This window comes from Bombus affinis, chromosome 17 (assembly GCF_024516045.1).
Source record: "Bombus affinis isolate iyBomAffi1 chromosome 17, iyBomAffi1.2, whole genome shotgun sequence".
NCBI lineage: Eukaryota > Metazoa > Arthropoda > Insecta > Hymenoptera > Apidae > Bombus > Bombus affinis.
Window position 1 is genome coordinate 274,852 of NC_066360.1, and position 20,710 is coordinate 295,561.

Consider the following 20,710-nt stretch of genomic DNA (forward strand, 5'->3'; position numbering starts at 1 on the left):
TCGTGTGTTATGACATGTCCTAAGTATTCTAATTCAGGTTTTAGAAACTCGCATTTGTCGGGTTGGATTTTTAGTCCTAACTCTTTTAATCTTTGCAATACTATAGCAAGGTTTTCATTGTGTTGTTGAATTGTACTACCGAATATTATTATGTCGTCAAGGTATACAAAGCAGTATTTGTTCAATAATCCTCGTAACGCGGTATCCATCATGCGTTGGAAGGTGGCTGGGGCGTTTTTTAAACCGAATGGCATGCGATTATAGTGAAAGTGTCCCTGAGGTGTGCTAAAGGCTGTATATTTCTTTGAGTCGGGGTCCATAGGTATTTGATGGAATCCCGAAGATAAATCTAGAGCAGAGAAGAATTTGGCGTTGCCTAATTGTGATAGAATGTCGTCGATTGTCGGTAGTGGGTAGGCGTCTTGATCGGTAAGTTCATTTAATTTTCGAAAGTCGATAACTATACGCCATTTCTGTTTGCCTGATGCGTCTGATTTCTTGGGTACTACCCATACTGGACTGTTGTAAGGAGAATCTGATTCTTCAATGATATTTTTATCTAACATTTTTTTCATTTGTTTTTCAATTTCTGCATTATGGGCTTCGGGAGGTCGGTACGATTTGGTATTGACGATTTTGTTTTCGCGTAGGGTAATAGTGTGTTTGGTTTTGTTAGGTTAGTACAAGGTAGGGTATCGGATTCTAGGTCAAACACGTCTATGTAATGTAGAAGGATCTTTTCGATAGGAATACGAAGTTTGTCTTCAATATGGTCTAGTCTAATTATTTGTTTCATTTTAGCAATTTTATCGAGATCGTGTTCATAAGAAAGATCATTAGTGATTATAGTTGGTTGCTCACCAGTATTGCAGAAACATACTCTCGTCGGAACTTTATCCAGATAAATTGTTTCGATTTTGGTTTGCCCTGGGAGAATGGTTTTCGGCGCCTGGAAAAATATTTCGTTCCCGTTTAATTGTATTGATTCGTTGTTAATTCGATATGAGTAGTTAGAGAGCATAGGTAAACCAATTATTCCGTCTTCTATTAAAGGAAAATCGTCTGGCACAACGTGAAATGTGTTCATGATGTTAAAGAATTGAAAGTCTACTGTTTCGTCAGTTTGGTATTTGTCATTGCCCATGTAAAATGTTTTAGCTACTGTCTTTTTGGGTTTAAATATGGCACTTGATCTTTTAACTAAATTTATTCCTGCACCGGTATCGATTAAATATCGTTTGATTTCTGTTCCCGATCGAACTCCAATGGATAGAAGTTTTCCTGTTGTTGCGTGTACTCGTACGACGTCTCTCGAGGTTCTGGTAGCGCTGTTTCCTCTTCTCGTCCCGCATTCTCCATGTTTATATTGTAGCTGCGCGGTGGCGGAAGATTTTGCTGGCTGGCCGGTTGAAAATTTCGGCAGTAATTTGCGGTATGTCCTATCTGGTTGCACTTAAAACACTTCATTCTTCCTCCGTTGTTTATTTGAGTGCTTGTCGGCAGGCGATTGAGCGTAGTCATCGGACCGCTCCTAAGTGGGGGTTTGCGTTGTGACGATACATTCCCTCGGGCGAATGAGTGAGCTCTTATTTGCTGCCTGCACTGATTTCCGCGGTTTCGCTCAATTTCTCCGATTAATAGTTCTGCTTCGAACGCGGCATCTTGTGCTTCTTGTAAGGTGCGCGGTTTCATGCTTGATGTTCTGATTTCTATCTCGGGTTTTAAATTTAGTATGAACGTTTTGGTTGCGCGTTCGTTCTCTAGGTCTATCGCGACTGCTCGTCGAATAGGATCGCGAATTTCGTGTTGCAATGCGTATATAAGTTCATTAAGACCTTGTCGAAATCTTTTGACGTATCCGTGTACTGATTCGTTAAAACTTTGCCGAGTTCTTTGTAATTTATCGCGCGCACCGTTTGAAGTTACGCTAATCGATACGAACTTCCTCAGATTTTCGAATAAGGCGCCGTACGTCTCGATAACCGAATGTCTAATGCCTCTTTCGGCTTCGCCGACAATGCGTTTGGTTAGAATTAATTTCAATAAAGCACGCTTTTCCTTACATTCCGATCTAGCTTCGCTTACCCGCCCTGATGAATCCCTCCACTCCAATGTCATCTTGACCGTTGAGGACTGGGATGAACTCGATGCTGGTTTTCGCGTCGAACATATGTCGTTCGTACGAGGCTGATTCTTCTTCCTCGTCCTCGGAGTTCGCTGGGTCGGAGGTTTCTGGAGTTTCTTTGATCCGAACGCGTTCTTCCGGAGATTTCACTATGCGGGTGTCCCGAGTAGTGCTTCTGCTGGCAGAACTAGTATCGTCTGTCACAATTGAGTTGAACTCAGACGTATCTACGGAGGATTGTACTCCTAGCTTGAGTTCGGCCACAGTCTTCCCTATTAGTTCTATTTCCTTGATCCGTTGAGTGCTTTCATCGCGGATTAGTTTATACAAATCATTTATAACTGCCTTATGTTCTTCGTGCTGGCGCTGCATCATATCCAAAATTGCCCGCAGGTTTGGATCACCGCTAGTCGAAGCGACAGGTGTAACTTTCTTATCGTCCCTTTTGTCCATTTCAGAGTAATAGATCGTCGGAGTCTGACGTTATCGAATGCAATCGATCGATTCTTTTAGAGGAAATGGTTCTACTTACTAATAAAACCGTTTTTCGTAGTCCAGGTTGCTTGATACACCTTTGGTCGGATGTCCCGTTGGTCAAAACCGTAATCTTGTTTTATCCAACGTTGATATATCCTGGCAGGATCGCCAAAATGTCACGTAAAATAAGGAAGAAATTTAGAGGAAAGAAGAAAACTTTATTTTTTCCTCGTTTATACACTTCTGAACTCTAGCCGTGGCCGTTCGAGACTGAGGCTCTTACAATATCTTCTTACTTTCGGTGACATCTGTTTCTTCTTTTGTTTTTCATCCTTCATCATCCCCACTACCCTGTAGGCGTACGTGACTGTTGCTACGCTTCTAGAACATTCGGTGGAAGGACCGTTAGGACATAGATGAACCCTCAGGTACTCCGGCAATATACATTGTCGCCAAGGTCGCCATGTGTAATGTTCAAGTATCGGCTGTCTGGAGAATGTTTAGAAGTGGTCGCCTAAGGTGACGTCAGGGCAAAAGAGTTTGGGGTTACAATACATTGGTCATGTCGGTATTGCGCTTCGACGGCATAGCTCTTTGTACCGCGAAGCCGTTGGAAAGTTTCGTGGTCGATGCCGCCACAAATTAAAGTTTCCTTGAACACTTGATTAGAGGGAGGATTGGCAAACCGTAACAACCACTGAATTTCAAAACAATCCAAAACGACAAAATAACAAGTTTCAAAATCCTAGAAACAACGATCATAAAAATAAAAATAAGCAGTATGGAAAATTTATTTATCACTGCGGCCTACGCAGCCTACGGAAACCAGAAACAATTTAACGATGAATTCAACAATCTCTTTGAACTTTTACAGATCGACAGACAGGAAAACTATTATGTAATAGCTGGCGACCTTGATGCAAAACATACAAGCTGGAAAAACGAACTAAACAGTACGAGAGGAAACTTCATTAGAAACTGGCTAGACAATAAAAGCATACATTACAAAACAAATCATTACAGCTCCGAGCTATCCTCTTATCTAAAAGGACGCTCATGCCTGGACATATGCCTAGCAGACAGGCGACTAAAATTCTAAAATGTATGACCAAATAGCACTCTCAGAACCCTAGACTACGACTGCGGCCATAACGGCATAGCATTTCAGATAAACAAGAACACGTCTGACTTCCTAACACTCGAAACACAGACCGAAACACCCAGGTTCAATTACAAAAAGACAGACTGAAAAAAATTCCAAAACCTACTCGAACAGAATTGCGACCTAAAGGTCTACAACAACGTCAATCTAAATTTCAGTTACAAATTGTAAACTTAAAAAAACGTAAACCCGACACACAAAATATAGCATGGCTATGTCGTACCGTCACGTATCGGTACTTTTGCCTGATCCACCCCACAACCGAAATTCATTGTTTATTATGAGAAACATACACATGTAATACTACCTACTGGTCAATAAACGTTATAAAAGAAAAAAAAGTAGTCGTTCTCGTCCGATCGCTGGGCACGGTTAGTACTTAGATGGGCGACCGGTTGGGAACTCCGTGTGGTGTTGGCTCTTTTTACTTTTGTTAACACTTGGCCAACCGAACCATCAGATCTCCCCCCCCCCCCCTGTGAAGAACATCGCTGAGTGACCGAACAGGGGGAGGTCTCCCTTTTTGACTTTAGCAACGCATTTTCTTTTTTGATGTTGCTGTTATTATCAGTTATTGTCTACTTAGAATTGTTCCCAATTAATTGCGATTCTTTCTGCTTTTATAAAGTGCAATATGTAGTAAAATACACCAATTTAGTGGTCTTAAAATTAATTAAAAAGTTACACTATCAGTTATGACTAAATAAAGTTGAAGTCGAACGATACCACACTGTAAAAAAATATTAAAATGCATTATGAATTTTTAACTTCACGTTCAAGTCGTGTCATTTATCATTAGTCATCTTTAATGTTTTTAATTTTACCTATATCTGTTTATAGTTTTAATTTGATGTTTTGTATACACAATATGTGAAATCATTCAACAAAATCATTACCGCAGAATATAATTGACCACTTAAGTAATTTTTAGACTTCTTTGTTTTTCAAATATTAGTTAATATCAGTTCTGCTTACTTAGAAAAATGCACGTACGCAGAGAGTGTCTCTATGAATTTTGAGAATTTGTTATTATTATGATCTTTTATTTTACTTTTTATTTCCTTTGCGAGTTTATTTAGATGTTCTCCTCCTTACTTAGAAATATGCACGATGGGCAGTTTATAGGTTGGCCTGTGCTGGCGCGGTTGGCTAAGTGTTAATAAGCTATGTTCGTATACATGAAGAAAATATCTTTTTAGCATTAAACGATTATCACCATATGTTGTATCATTCTCGCATACACGCTTACTTATATATTACTTTGTTTATACTTTCCGATAATGTTATATGTATTCAATATTGGGAATTGGAGAATGTGCAAGTATTATACATACGTACGTCGTTTGAGAGAATGCAAAAATACATGTGCCAAAAATTGTGACACAAACCGAAGGGCAATGATTCCCTGCGCGTGGCGAAAATGAAGTCGAAAATGTAAAATGACATTTTTCGCTTTGTTTTCGCGAAAATCAATTATGAAGTTGCCCCTACTTAACTTCACAGTCCATTTTCTTGAAAACGAAGCCGGGCAAGATTTTACATATCTCTTTTATCCTCTTACATAATTGTACGTCGTAAAAGCTTTTTATTCAATAATATTAAATACCAAAATTGATTACTTCAACTAACGCTCATACCGAGCTGAATGCATTCTTTCTCGTCGGAGTGCTGGGAACCCCCAAAGCAGGTCGGTCCTCACTGGCAAAAAATACCAGGCGTAAGGCCTGTTAGTGAGTTTGCCAATTTATACAGTAAAACTCAATAACGAAAAGTGATAAATAATGCTCACTATAAAAACAATCAAGAAAATAAGAGAAGGAAAGAAGGTAGAGAGAATGAAAGAAACAACCAAAAGAAAAATATAGCAAAAGTAAATCAAGAACTTTCTTGGCAATACAAGCTTTGGCACCCAAAGGACGCGGAAACTCAACCGTCCGCCAAACCTGGTGAACAGGAATAACAGGGCACAAAGTAGCCAGGAAAGTGTAAACAAAAAGGAAAGCGCAACAGGAGACGCGGACCGCGAAGGAAACGAAACCATAAATTCAGCAGATAGCTCCCCATTATCGGCAATACGAACGAAAAATAGGTTCAGCGTATTGCATTCGCAAGAGTCCTGCCTATCTCGGATACAGCAACACCCTCAAATAGGAACAATAAAAGAAACCATCATAATAAGGAAAAAGAACGAAAATCTACGGAAGAAAGCAAGTAGTCATACGACCTCTCAGGAAATCACAGGGAAATCACATGTCCGAAAGAGAATAAAGGATGGATCGAGAGAGAGATATACTATCATCAACGAAAACCACAACGTCCCAGGCGTAGCCCAGCGAAATGGACAATGCATTTCCAGCGGCAACGCTACCGAGAAGCCAGAGAACGCTGATGAACAAAGAACGCTGACACCACAGCCCCCCACAAATAGAGACAAATCGCCTCCAATATACATTATTAACCAAGACCAGAAGGAGACAGTAAAACTCTTTGAAGAGACTCTAAACATAAATTCATTCCATATTAAACGAATACACGCAGATAAACATGTGCTATTCCTACGAAGTATACCAGTCTTTAACAAAGCGAAAGAAATCGTAATTGCAACTAAGACAGGGTTTACGCATATACATCCAAATCAAAGAAGTACCACACGGTCTTACTAAAGGGTCTAAACAATAGTTTCTTCGAGACAAAGATACTCGCAGAGTTACAAGCACTACAGATGTCCGACGTACAATTGACAAAATATTGGTACTTCTCAATAAAAAGATCAATAGAAAACAATGAATTGCTTCCAATTTACATAATCCAAGTATCCCCACAAAGCAATATTAGTTACTTACTAAAATTGAACCGTCTAATTTACTTTAGGGTAAATTGGATAAAGTCAGAAAAAATGACATAACGCAATGTCACAAATGCAAACTGCACGGAGCCGCACGGTCCAAGCGAGTGCAGAATCAGAAAGGAAGACACGGTAAACAAAGGCAAAGTGTACTGCGTGAACCGTAAAAACTGCGGATACATCCTTTGTGTGAAGGATGCCCAAAATTCTTTGCAAACCTTTCAAAAAACTTTGCGAAAATATCATCAAATGCAAAGAATCAAAAACAAACGCGTTGCTCAAATAAGCCGCAAATTCATCCCGTAGCCAAAATTCTCAGCCATCCTAAGACAAGGAATAAGCCGAAACCAAGTCTCTGAAAAACCAATCACATCGAACAAATTTATTACTACGAGTAATGCAAAATCCAAATCCAATTAAAACCATATCCGTAACAAACCATACCGTAATAAACTTATCGAAGACTTCAAAAAAAGCATATTCGAAGCCCTAAATGAACAACAAACACAATTGAACTAAAACAATCATTAAAAACGCACGAAGAATGGATTGACTCTTGCCCAAAAGAAGGCTCATACCTAAACATATGCCTTGGAGACACACAATTACAATTCCCTAATTTACGGGCAAATAACAGGCTCAAAACTATAGACTACGAATGCGACCATAACGCTCCCGTATTACAGATAAATAAAAATACATCTGACTTCCTAACCCTAGAAACACAGAGTGACGAACCCAGGTGCAAGTACAAAAAAATAAACTAGAAAAAATTACAAAATCAGCTTGAAAAGTACTGCGACCTATGTATCTACAACAATGTCAACCTAACCAAGAGGCAAATCGTCTCATTTATAGACAAAATAGAAAAACTTATACAAACCGCTCTTCAAGAATCCGTACTAAAAATAAAGTAAGAAAGTCGGCTTTCGAGCCCTATACCTATAATAAAAAAAAAAAAAAAAAATTACGAGACAAAAGCTTGATACCATCCAATATTAACAATCTAAAATAAAACTATTCCTACGATCAAAAAGAAGATTTAGAATAATTAAAGTACCTTTTGCACAAAATAAATTTGGGTCAAAACAAGAATTCACATACTTTATAAATCGACAGTGGGCAAACAAAATAAAAAATATCTCTAAAAGGGACTCTGCTAGCATGCCCCACATAGGAATCAAATTTTTACATCAAAAGAATCAAACTCTACCACATCTCTCAAATTGCCTTCAGACGAAAATGATTCCATTATGAGCGGTATGAACGTTAGCTGAAATAAGTGATTTATTTGCTTTTAATGTACAAAAAAAGAATATTTGAAAAAATGTATGCAAGAATGAGTGTTATATATGGTATTAGTCATGTAAAACTAAAGCATTTCTATTTCCTCATGTTTAGATTATAGATTATTGAAAATAGATTATTAAGGGAAGTAAAGAGGATTGGAAAAACAAAAAGGTGTTTTGTTTTTCACCACGCGGAGTTACCAAGCGGTCACCTATTTAAGTACTATCCGTGCCTGGCGCTGCTTAACTTTCGTGATCGGATGAGAACGAGTGCTTTTTTTCTATATAACATTTATTGACCAGTAGATGAGAATTACATTTGTATGTTGTTCGCAATAAACAATGGCCTTCGAGTGCGGGGTGGCTTAGGCAAAAGTACCGATACGTGACGATACGACATAACCATACAATGTTTTCTGTCGGAATTACAGTTTTTACCGGTTGCAGTTTACCAGTTTGAACCGGCGTCCTTGATCGATAGTTATTTTCGAAGGTACGCCAAAACGAGCTATTCGTGTAGAGAGGAGAACGGAGGCAACGGTTGTCGCTTCCATATCAACGATGGGAATGGCTTCGGGCCAACGCGAAAAACGGTCGATACACGTTAGACAATATCGGTATCCTTGTGAATATTGCATCGCGATAATGTATGTGTGTATGTGCTCGAACCGGCCTGCTGAAGTTTCGAACGTTCTGACAGGTGAGAATAAGTGCCTGGTGACATTGCATCGTTGACACGGGGTACATTGTCGTGCCCAAGTCCGGTAATCTTTATTTACGGACGGCCAAATGAAACGTGACGTCACCAATTTTTGCGTGGCACGTATCCCTGGATGGGAAAGTCCGTGGAGCGAATTAAATGCGTCGCGCTTCAAGGATTTCGGTACGTACGGTCTTACAATGTCGTCTGATATGTGGCAGGATATTTCTGCGCCGTGATCAGGAAAGCGTATCTTCATTAACCGTAACGCGGTTGTACCGGAGTTGACGATGTCGCTTAGTTCGTTGTCGTTTTCTTACGCGGCGGCGAGAGTTTAATGATTCACTGACTTTCCTATCGCTTCGATGCGGAACAGAGCGTCGGCTACATTGTTATCTAGACCCTTTATGTAACGTATGTCGGTGGTGAATTGACCGATGTAGTCTAGATATCGAAATTGTCGGGGCGAACATTTTTCTAGTTTTTGTCTGAACGCGTAGGTAAGAGGTTTGTGGTCGGTATATACTACGAAGTTTCTGCCCTCTAAAGTGTGTCGAAAGTGTTTGATTGCGCTGTATATTGCGAGTAGTTCGCGATCGTACGCGCTATATTTTTGCCGAGCGGGGGTCAAAGATATCGTTGCGAACCTTAGCGGATGCAATTTACAGGTTTGCAGTTAACAGATCATTGAGCGGTTTAAGTGTTTTTGTGGCCTCCGGTATGAAACGTCGGTAGAACGTTCCGTGTTCCGCAGACACCCGTGGCCAGGATCACGTGGGCCTTTTCTACGAAACTATTCACTTGAAAGGACCTACGACACATTGATGGACCCGACGACGCCTCGGCTCTCGCGACATTGTTTATGGTTCGACCGATATCTTAGGCCTTTTTCTCCACGATACTACATACATATCCCAAATAGAGTATCGACGTCTTTAAAAAAGAGCATTTAGCGAAGTTAAAAGTGTTGAGGTTATTCGGTATATAAAGAGAGAAAAACGCGTGGATAAAGTGTAAGATACAAAGTATATATTTGACTTAATAATGAAATACAGGAATACAATTTGAGCTGGTCCAGATCCGCATGCTAGCAGTGTTACTTTATGACTGAAAACCCCGAAGCCAACGTCGCCTGTCTACTGTTTATGGTCTGCCTCCCTGCTATTCTTTTGTCTATGTGCTGTCGATGGCTTCAGCGCTTGAGAAAGCTAAAAAGACCAGATGTGGAGTTTTCCTAGAAGTGGTGACCACTTCAACAAAAAGAAAATCCGGCGTTTACGAGGGCATTTAATACGATGTCCAATCTTTCTAAAACGAGTTCGCTGTTGAGTGCCGAAGCGTACAGACGTGTCTCTAGTGCCCAGTGAAGTTCGAAAGCAACACGTGTCACCCAACCGTCGAACGTGAACATAACGTGCTCCTATCCTTCCAAGTGTTTCCTATCCGCCAGAGAGAAGAAAAGCCTACGCAGCTAACCCCTACCCGAACCTTGACTCATAGCCTCACGACTAGTTATTTATATTGAAATAGCTAGCTCGATGATGGCCCAGCTTTCACCACCAGGCTCGCCCACGCAAACTTACAACTACCCCGCACTACTCCCCCCGTGGCAGAAGTGCAGCAGATCTCCACGCGCCAACGATGCCAATAAAGCGAAAAAACGTAAAATTGAACCACCAAATACAAACTCAAACCAACAGCAAACAACACACTTCAACACCCACAATAGGTTCACAATACTTGAATCCACAAACGACGCCATGGAAATCGCAGGCCCGCCACCAAACCAACAAGCACAGAGAAGCCCTCCTCCCCCACCAATATTTGTTAATGATGTCATCGACATCCAGACAATGACCAAGTCCTTAGAGAGAGATATCTCCAAGGAGGACTATAACCTGAAGATAGCCAACAATCAAGTAAAAATCCTGCCGACAAATCCAGAAGCTTACAGGAAGCTCACCAAAACACTCAGGGCCCTGAACGCCAACTTCCACACCTACCAACTCAAAGAAGAAAGACCTTTTCGGGTGGTGCTACGAAACATCCACCACTCCGCAGACATCGACGAACTAAAAATAGAACTATCGAAACTCGGCCACGAAGTCACCAATGTCAGCAATATAAGGCACAGAGTTACAAAAGACCCGCTATCCCTATTTTTCATTGATTTAAAACAGAAACCAAACAACAAGGAAATCTACAGTATCAGTCGCCTAATGAACGCCATCGTTAAATTCGAACCACCGCAAACCAAAAAGGAGATAGTCCAATGCAAAAGGTGCCAAAGATATGGGCACACACAGAAATACTGCAACCACACCTTCCGCTGCGTCAAATGTGCAGGTACTCACCCCACCGACCAATGCAGGAAATCACCGGAAACCCCAGCGAAGTGCATCCACTGTCAAGGTGATCATCCTGCCAACTACAAAGGCTGCTCAGCCTACAAAACCCTGTACTCAAGCAAATACCCCAAACTCAGAACAAGAGAGGAAAATTACCAAACACCCAGCACGCCGAAATCCACCGTAATCCCAATCCCCCCAACCAATCAAACACCCAGCCCTATCAAACTCACCACTCCCTCAAACTCCTATGCCCAAACGGTACAAGGCACTCAAAATACACCAAATAGCCACAGGGATCCTCCCCAAAATAGTGCCCCCACCTCACCTAACACAGACAACGTCTCTAGACTGGAAAAGCTAATAGAGAAACAATCAGAACAAATAAACAATTTGCTATCGCTATTAACACACATAATGGAAAAATTAATACGCCCAGACACAAAATAAAGCCAAGACGCATAGCTCTGTGGAACGCCAATGGTCTAGCGCAACGCAAACTTGAGCTAGAACTCTTCCTAAAACACCAGCTAATCGACATAATGCTCATATCTGAAACCCACTTCACCGACAAAAACTACCTGAACATAAACGGATACAAGTTCTACCATACCCAACACCCCAGCGGAAAGGCCCACGGCGGCACCGGAATCATAATCAAAGCAAACATCAAGCACTACGAACTTCCACCATTCCAGAAAGACTACCTCCAAGCAACAAACGTAGCAATAGAAGACTATCATGGTACAATCACCACCTCAGCTGTATACTGCCCTCCCAGACACTCCATCGCCAAAGAAGACTTCGACCACTTCCTGGGCACCCTGGGCAACAGATACATAGCCGGAGGAGACTATAACGCTAAACACACCCAATGGGGTAGCAGACTGGTTACAGTAAGAGGCAAAAACCTCCTCAACAGCATAATAACCAACAACCTCAACTACCTTACCACATACGAACCCACACACTGGCCCACCGACACAAACAAAATACCCGATCTCCTTGATTTCTTCATAACCAAAAATATCTCGCCAAGACACGTCCAAATCAATTCCTCGGCCGATCTGTCCTCTGATCATTCCCCCGTGATAGTAACAGTCAGTTCAACTATTATCGAGAATACACCTAATGGCTCCATTCATAACCAACACACCAACTGGCAGCTCTTTAGAGAAGTCTTTACCCGCACAACTTCAGCCTCAACCTCACTAAAAACCAATGACGAAATCGAAGCAGCCACGGAATACCTAAATGCGAGCATAATAAACGCTATCCGCGTCTCCACACCGGCAAAAACGTCCATCAGCAATCACGAATACCCCCAGTACTTATTAAAAAAAATAGCAGAAAAACGTAGACTAAGAAGGATATGGCAGACCCACAGAACACCGGAGGACAAACGCAAACTAAACAACGCAACTAGAAAACTATCCAAAACCATAAAGAACTACAATAACGACCGTTTTCACAAATATCTCGCCAGCCTGTCCCCCACAGCCGACTCAAACTACTCACTATGGAAAGCCTCCAGGAAACTCACGCGCCCCCCACAAATAATACCTCCAATCCGCCGCCCGCAGGGTGGATGGGCGCGTAGCCCTATAGAAAAAGCCAACCTATTTGCGAAACACTTGACTGAAGTATTCCAACCCCATTCCTCCATAGCTGCAGCAGACGTCACCGAATACCTGCACACTCCCTTCCAAATGTCCCCTCCTATCCAACCCTTCACTTCTGCAGAGATCATAGAAGCAATCAGTCGCCTAAACCCCAAGAAAGCAGCAGGTCACGACCTAATAGGAAATAAAGCAATCAAGGAACTCCCCATAAAAGGGATCGCACTCATCGCATCAATCTTTAACGCCATCCTCCGCCTTGAACACTTTCCTAAGGCGTGGAAAATCTCACTAATCACTCTCATCCCCAAACCAGGTAAACCAATATATGAAGCCAGCTCCTATCGCCCAATCAGTCTCTTACCTACCCTTTCTAAACTATTCGAGAGGATGCTCACGAATCGTCTCCTTCCACTCCTAGAAGAATTGAAAACTCTCCCAGATCACCAATTCGGCTTCCGAAAACAACACTCAACAGTAGAGCAAATCCACCGCATAACCCACATGATCAGCCAGACCCTTGAAAAGAAAAAATACTGCTCAGCCGTATTCCTAGACATCCAACAAGCATTCGATAAAGTATGGCATGAAGGGCTACTCTACAAGCTTAAAAAAATCCTACCCCACCCGTACTACTCCATCTTAAAATCCTACCTTACCAACAGACAATTCATAGTTAAATGTCTAGGCGCCACTTCCGCAACATTCCAAATAGAATCCGGCATACCGCAAGGTAGTGTCCTCGGACCCCTACTATTCTCCATCTACACTGCCGACTTACCCATATCAAACGAGGTAACAATAGCAACATTTGCCGACGACACAGCACTATTAGCTACCCACGCAGACCCGGCAATTGCCTCATCCACTCTCCAGCGAAGTCTCGACTCCATGGAAAAGTGGTTCCAAAAATGGGGTTTTAAAATAAACGAAAAAAAATCCTCCCATGTAACCTTCACGCTCCGAAAACAAACCTGCCCCCAGGTCACCATTAACAACACAATAATCCCAAGCAAGGACTCCGTAAGATACCTGGGCATGACCCTGGACAGGAGGCTAACTTGGGAAAAACATATCTCGGAAAAAACAAAGCAACTAAAGGAAAAACTAAGAAAATTCTATTGGCTCACGGGCCGACGCTCCAAACTAAACATACAGAACAAAATAACCCTCTACAAGGCCGTAATAAAACCTGTCTGGACCTACGGAATCCAACTATGGGGAACAGCAAGTAACTCCAACATTGAAATACTCCAACGCTTCCAATCGAAAACGCTAAGATCCCTATTAAATGCACCCTGGTATGTTACCAACGAAACAATCCACCGAGACCTCAAGATACCTACAGTCAAAGATGAAATACACAAGTCCAGAAGCAGATATAGCACAAGAGTCAACAACCACCACAACCCACTAGTCACCCAACTACTGGACACGACGGACCAGATCCGCAGACTAAAAAGAAAATACCCTCTAGATTAAATCCTTAAATTCTACTAGAACCAACAATATAAAACTATTATAATCCATGTCATTGTATCTCGCCAAATTAAGTTACTGAAAATTCTCAACGAGAATTGATTGTAAATATTCTAATAAATAAAAAAAAAAAAAAAAAAAAAATCTTTCTAAAACTTGATCTATCGAGCCGGCAATAGTTAGGTCGTCATCCATATAAACAACAACATATGAATAAGCGATGTCGCCTAAGGCATTGAGAATGGCCCTCTGAAAAACGGACGATGCATTTTTTTCAGTCCAAACGGCATCGTTATGTATTCATATTGTCCGTCGGGGGTAACGAACGCTGTGTACTCCGTCGAATTAGGATGAATGGGGATTTGGTGAAACCCGGTGGTCATGTCTAGGCTAATAAGGTATCTCGCCTGTTGCAGTCTTGCGATTTGATCCGGAGTAAGAGGCAGGGGATACCGATCCGCGACCGTATTTTTATTTAACTCTCGAAAGTCTACACATGATCTATCTGAGCCGTCCTTCTTCTTCCCGAGTAACATAGGGCTCGCGTACGATGAATTGCTAGGCCTTACAATGTTGGCTTTAATTAGTTCGCCTATAATCTCACGTACTATTCTTCACTCTTCTTCACTAAGTCTGTAAGGGCTTCTCTGTACGGTGACGTTAGGATCAAGTAACCGTATTTCCAACTTGCCCGTACTTACGCGAGTGCGTGGGAAACCCGCAATGAAAGAATCTTTGAATTTTTCGAAAACGGATATTAATCGACTTTTATCGTTACTAATTACATCAGTGTCGATCATGTTAATATCGATCTCATCTTCCGTAGTTTTACTACAGGCATTAATTATCTTTGGTTTACTGATAACGAGGCTATTTTGCGTAATATGTACGTCAAAACCTTGGCTTAAAATCTCGCGACCAATCATGATATCATGTTTTAAATAGCTTATCGGTCAGGACGTGAAAAGTTATCTCCAATGCAAAACCGTTAATACATATAGTGGACAAAATCTGAGATGTACTCTTAACACATGTATTCCCTATTCTTCGCATTACTATTATATCGGTCGTTCTTTTGCCGGAAAATTTCGAGGCTGCGGATTCCTTAATCAATGAACATTCGGCTCCAGAATCGAAGCAAAATGGGAACGACTCACCCAGATGACTTAATCTTGGGGCCTCCACCACACAGGAGTCAACCCGGCGCTCATCCTTGGAAGTACGGTTCCTTTTCCGCAACACTGGGCAATTAGGCGTGATATGCTCCTCCTCGTTACATTTGTAGCAGGACACCTTCGACGATGTGGCCGATCGGTTTTTCTCTGTACTTCTCCGCCTCCAATTTTATCCTCTTTCGGCACTCGGGTGCTTTATGTCCATAGTTACGACAGTGGTAGCACCTATTCCGGGAGTCAAAAGGCTTATGTCGTTTAGCTTCAGGACCCGCTGAGGAGTTGTCTGACGAAGACGCCGGCCTCTTCTTCGCGTAGTAGAAAGCTCCCATTTCATTCAGGAATTGATCTTCAGTCTTGATATCGCTTGAAGTGCTATCCGTTCAATACGCTGGTCTAGTGAAGCCAATTGAAAAACGACGGAGGCGTTGATTACCTCAGCCAAAGTTAAATTTTCCCACTTCGCCTTCAGGAAGGAACGGATACGAATGCCGAAAGCTCCCGTGGTTTCGTCCTTCAGTGGTTTTTCATTGGACATCTTCATTAGTACTGAGGTAGCTGTTTCTTTGCCACCAAAACGTGCAATAAAAATGACCTTAAACTTTGACCAGGTAACATCTTGAGCAACAGGTACTTGCGAAAGCCATTGTTGCAGAACCTTCTAGAGCAGAAAATAACGCACTGCCCCGTAAAGGATTTTCTTCCAAGATCAGATTAACAACCGCGCAACATGCAGCTGGGTCGGAACCCGCGATACCAGGATTAAAGCGCGGAAGCGATAAATTTTTAGTTTCCTCACTCGATTTTTGCACTAGCGTCTGAACTAACTCACGCAAGATGGCTATATGCTGTTGCATAGTTAACTGCCCTGATCCCACTTCTGATGTCGAGTTGCAGTTAGGATTAGGATTAGGGGTGTTCAATGAATCTTCACTGGAATTAGCCATCGATGCGGTAGAACAAAGGTACAGTTTATTAACACAAGTAGAGATATTACAGCGTTGGTAGTTAACCACAACGTCTAGGTACTCGCGACACTAATGACAATGGCCTCAGGTTCGATAACGAATCCGCGGTCAACGGGATGACGAACTTTACTCTTCGTTAGCGTCTAAGTTGTACTCGAGGTTAATGCATGGAGCAATCAGTACGTATAAAACGTACTGACGATACTGTATCCGAGGAAAGTACGTGTGGGCGTGTCTGAGGACACGGGTCTATCGGATTTGTTGATGTTAATTTTGGTTAAGGAAGTGAGGGCAGTAGACACCGTCTCCGATTGGATAATAAGACGGTTGGTGGACCAGGAAGGGTTTCAACCGCCCTCGTGAGAAAGTTGCCAACGGAATATACCAGAAGTGAGGAAAACCGACTTTCCGTAGTAAACAATAAACGTAAAAGGAAATCTAAGACAAGAGATACTCGCTTAGTCTGAGGGACCTTAACTATGACAATTGCAAGACCCCTGGTGAGTACTTAAGACTATTGAGGGTACGCGTCAAGGATGTGCAGACATCTGGGTGCCATCCTGCCCGCGGTGTGTGGCCTGGTCTCTGATGTGAATTGATGTGAATTGACGGTGTCGTCGGCGTAGCACGCCAATGCCGAGTCCGGGGGAAGCACCGCGTCGTACGCGATGTTCCACAGCAACGGACCCAACACAGAATCCTGCAGGACCCCGCGCAGTACACCGCCCTATCTGCCATCGCCCCGCCGCGAACGGTGTAGACGATACTCCGGTCCCGGTGGAACGCCCGGACCACACGCCGCAGGTACGCGGGTACCCAATGAAACTCGAGGGCCCGACATATCTTGTTCCAGGGGATGCTGTTGAAAGCGTTGACCACGTTCAGCGACACGGCCAATGCCACGCAACCACGCTGCTCGACCCCCTCGACCAAGGAACGGACACGGGCGACAGCGTCGGCCGTAGACCGCCCCCTCCGAAAGCCAAACTAGCTGTCGTGCAGTCCGAGAACACTTCCAGACAAATGCGACTCGAGGCGGGCAGCTACCACTCTCTCCAGTAGCTTGCCAGCCTCGTCCAAAAGGCATACCGGCCGAAAGACGGAAGGCGAGTACGAAGACCGTCCCGGCTTCGGCAGCAGGACCATCCGTCCCTCCTTCCACAAGACGGGGAATTCGCCGCGAGACAGGCATCTGTCGAACAGACGTATTAATCTCAGGGCAAGACCCCGGCGACGTCCTTCCACAGGCGGGCTGGGACTCCGTCGGGACCCGGAGCTTTCCGCGCTCCGAGCCTCCCTACAGCCTAGGTCAATTCTTCCTCGGTGACCCTCGATTCCGGGCTCCAACTTCCGGCGGTTGACGCTCCTGCTCTTCCTCATCGGTGAACCTGCCATCTTCCTCGTTCGCCGCTCCCGGGAACAGAGTGCCGACAACCTCCTCCATGAACCGAAGGTCCATGCTCTCCGTTGCGGAAGGCGCCCATGGACGGAATTTGTTCAATACCATCTTGTAAGGGTGCCCCCAGGGAATCGGAGTCGAGGCTGGTCAGAAGCTCGTCCCAAGCCCGTCTCTTCACCTCGTACAGACGAGCCACCGTGGCTTCGTCCAGCCGCCGTTTACGGCGGGATCTGGTGAACCGGCGCCGAGCGCGGATTCACGCCTCGCGGAGACGAGCGATCTCCTCGGGTCACCAGTACACCAGGAGTTAAGTGTATTGGTTTCTGAAACAAAATGGTTTTGTCGTTTAGTCGGATTTTGTCATTGGATATTGAATAGTTATACTTCCCTAAACATGGTAGCCCAATGATTCCGTCTTCGATAATAGGGAAGTTGTCCGATACTATGTGAAAGATGTGATCCTGTCCAAAAATTCGTTTCGTTACGTATTCGTTCGTTTCGTATTTGTCTCGTCCCATAGAAAATTTTTGTTTAGGTCCTGGATACTGGCGTGTTAGGCTATCTAGATATGCCTTATCAATAGGGGATCGTATGCCGGGCCACGTGGCCCGGCCATGCCGATGTTATATCGACTTCGTAGAATATGCTTGAAAACTTACGAATTAATAAATTTCTCAACTACGATGTGTGCAATCAAAAGTGCAAGGTGTAACGATTATGCTAACATTAGCTTTGGCATATATTCAGTCAAACAAATAGGCTAGGCGAGCTGTGAAAAGTCGAGGTTAGGTTTCTAAAAAAGTCTATAGAGTTCTTGATACAATGTGGTTATAATTTTGACCAGCAATAGTGGCGACGGTCCTTTAGAGCTAAGAAGGAGTAGGAAAGGGTTAATACCAACGTAGAAAGATATTGTGATAGTATACTTTGCTATGTCCGGTGTTCGTAACTCTCTATAGGGACAAATAGGTTTAAAACAAAATTATAAATCAAAGGTGGATGTTATAGGTTCTTTATTAAATATGAGATGGTAATCCATGCAATGAGTTTAACTTGTGTCGCATTTAAGAAAGTGATTATGCGAAAAGCAGGGTAGACGCAGGGTGTGGCCATTACCGTCACAGAAGGTAGAGTGGTATTAAGTTAAATTAAGTTAGGCAAATATTATGTGTGAGAGCAGAGTGGTTGATTGTTGTGTTAAATCCTCCACCTGGAAGAAAAAGTATTAGTGATAGTTGTATGTATGTGATTTGTGTATGTGATAAGCCCGAAGCAACAAGTTATTAGTGCAATACTTATCTCGTATACTAGCTGTCGGAGCAGGATACGTTCTCTTCATTATAAGTAAAAGCAACTAGTGTCTGAATGTGTTCACGAGCCCTTTGGGTGTAATACAATCAAATGAGGAGACTCTCCATCGGAAAGGGAAAAGTCTGGGATACATAGAAGCGTGTGGTCATATGACGCAACTCAAGGAGAGGAAACATCTGTAGAACTGATCTTGGATAGAACGCCAGATTAATTATAGCACTATAATTATAGCCAATAAACTAAATTCTAGTGCCTTTCTCCTGGCACAAGCGCTCTTGATTGTGTCGTAGCAGGATAGCTTATAAAAATTGCTCGTCGCAAACCTAAAACGAGGAAAAGTTCATAATTGATATATGACAATCTGGATATCTAACATCTGAATTCGATGCCACTTTTGGGCATAATTGTTCTTATGATGAGAAGGCAATAGTCCATAATAAGCAAATATTACTTACTAAGGTTTTGTGCCTATAAGGCAAGCTGTCACACGGTTGAGGTTATGCAGTAACCAGGGGCATCGTGCTCATTTTTTCAAATCAATAAAGGCCGATGAACAAACTTATCAACTAGCTGCAGTGCAAGTTAAGACTCTCCACGACGAATAGTGAAAGTGACTTTGCGAGGTAAATATTTACCCTTCGCGGACAGCGCATCGTCAGCGGGCATGAATCGGTGGGTTTTTCTAACCGAGGAGAAGAAGGAGAGCACAGGTCACGGTGAATTTTTACAAATATCCGGATATTACTGTGAATATTTTATTATTTTTTTAAAAACTCGTAAACCGTAACTGCGATGTGAAACGTGCGGTGATCACTGGGCGCCGCCATTACGCTAGTGACGCGCCGCCATTACACTGGTGGCACGTGGCGGGCCGACCGAAGCATAGAGCACACGGTCGCAAGATCGACGACTCGTATCGATGCGGATATCAATGAGTCACGGAATGCACGATGCATAGAGTCGAACTCGATGGCAAAACCGATTCAATAACGGAGAATATAAACGCTTAATTTAAATGTAAATTCTGTAGCTAATATCGAACGTAGATGAAAGAAAATAGATCTGCACACACATAATTGATACGCGCACGGATAAAAAAAAATAAATTAAGGTTATAAAGTTAGGACTTGATTCGTAAAAGGATAATTACGAATAAAAGTTAGATTTAATTATACCAACAAATTGTTAATAACAATTAGTAAGATTGATCGTAAGGTAATAATTACGAGTTAAAGTTAGAATAATTATAACTAAACAATTACTAAGACCAAAGTTAGATTTAAACCAATAAGTAATTGTTAGTAGTACTACGAGTAAAGTTAGAACTGATAATAACCGTCTAATTAGTAAAACTGAAAGTGAGAATGATAAAAATAAAATTAAGGTTATAAAGTTAGATTCGTTAAAATAAATTACGAATTGCTAGTATTATAGTTAGTACCTAATTATTGAGACCAACTAGAATTAAAATTAACTATAAGTATTCGATTGGCGATTTCACGACGACACTGGCAAGTTTATTTGGATACGAATTGTATACATTCGGAAGGATATAGTGTGATTATACGACGACCGGCTACGTCAACGGACATTTCCCTTTTATACAAAAAACAATATGGATAAGTTAAATAAGGTAAATAAACTTACTTACGGCTCAGGGGGTTTCGGAGCTTCCAGGCCCCGTCGGGGATTCGAGTAGCGTCCCAGGCTCGACCCGACGGTCACCCAACGACTGGACGAACGGCGAGGGGAAGGTCGATCCCAGGGCCTCCCCTCGTTCGGTAAACACGACCGGGGACCAAGAAACACCCGCAGT

The 20,710-nt window shown here is 42.6% G+C and overlaps 1 protein-coding gene and 1 long non-coding RNA gene across 3 annotated transcripts in view; one reads left to right on the forward strand and one right to left on the reverse strand.

The window, feature by feature from the left end:
* Positions 1-20,710, forward strand: part of LOC126926092 (uncharacterized) — a 71,636-nt gene that overhangs the window by 49,735 nt on the left and 1,191 nt on the right. The gene's annotated exons all lie outside the window — the stretch shown is intronic.
* Positions 16,167-20,022, reverse strand: LOC126926102 (uncharacterized). Its single transcript, XR_007714260.1, has 2 exons — positions 19,350-20,022; positions 16,167-19,217 (listed from the first exon to the last, which is right to left on the reverse strand). It is a non-coding gene; the product is annotated as an uncharacterized LOC126926102 (long non-coding RNA).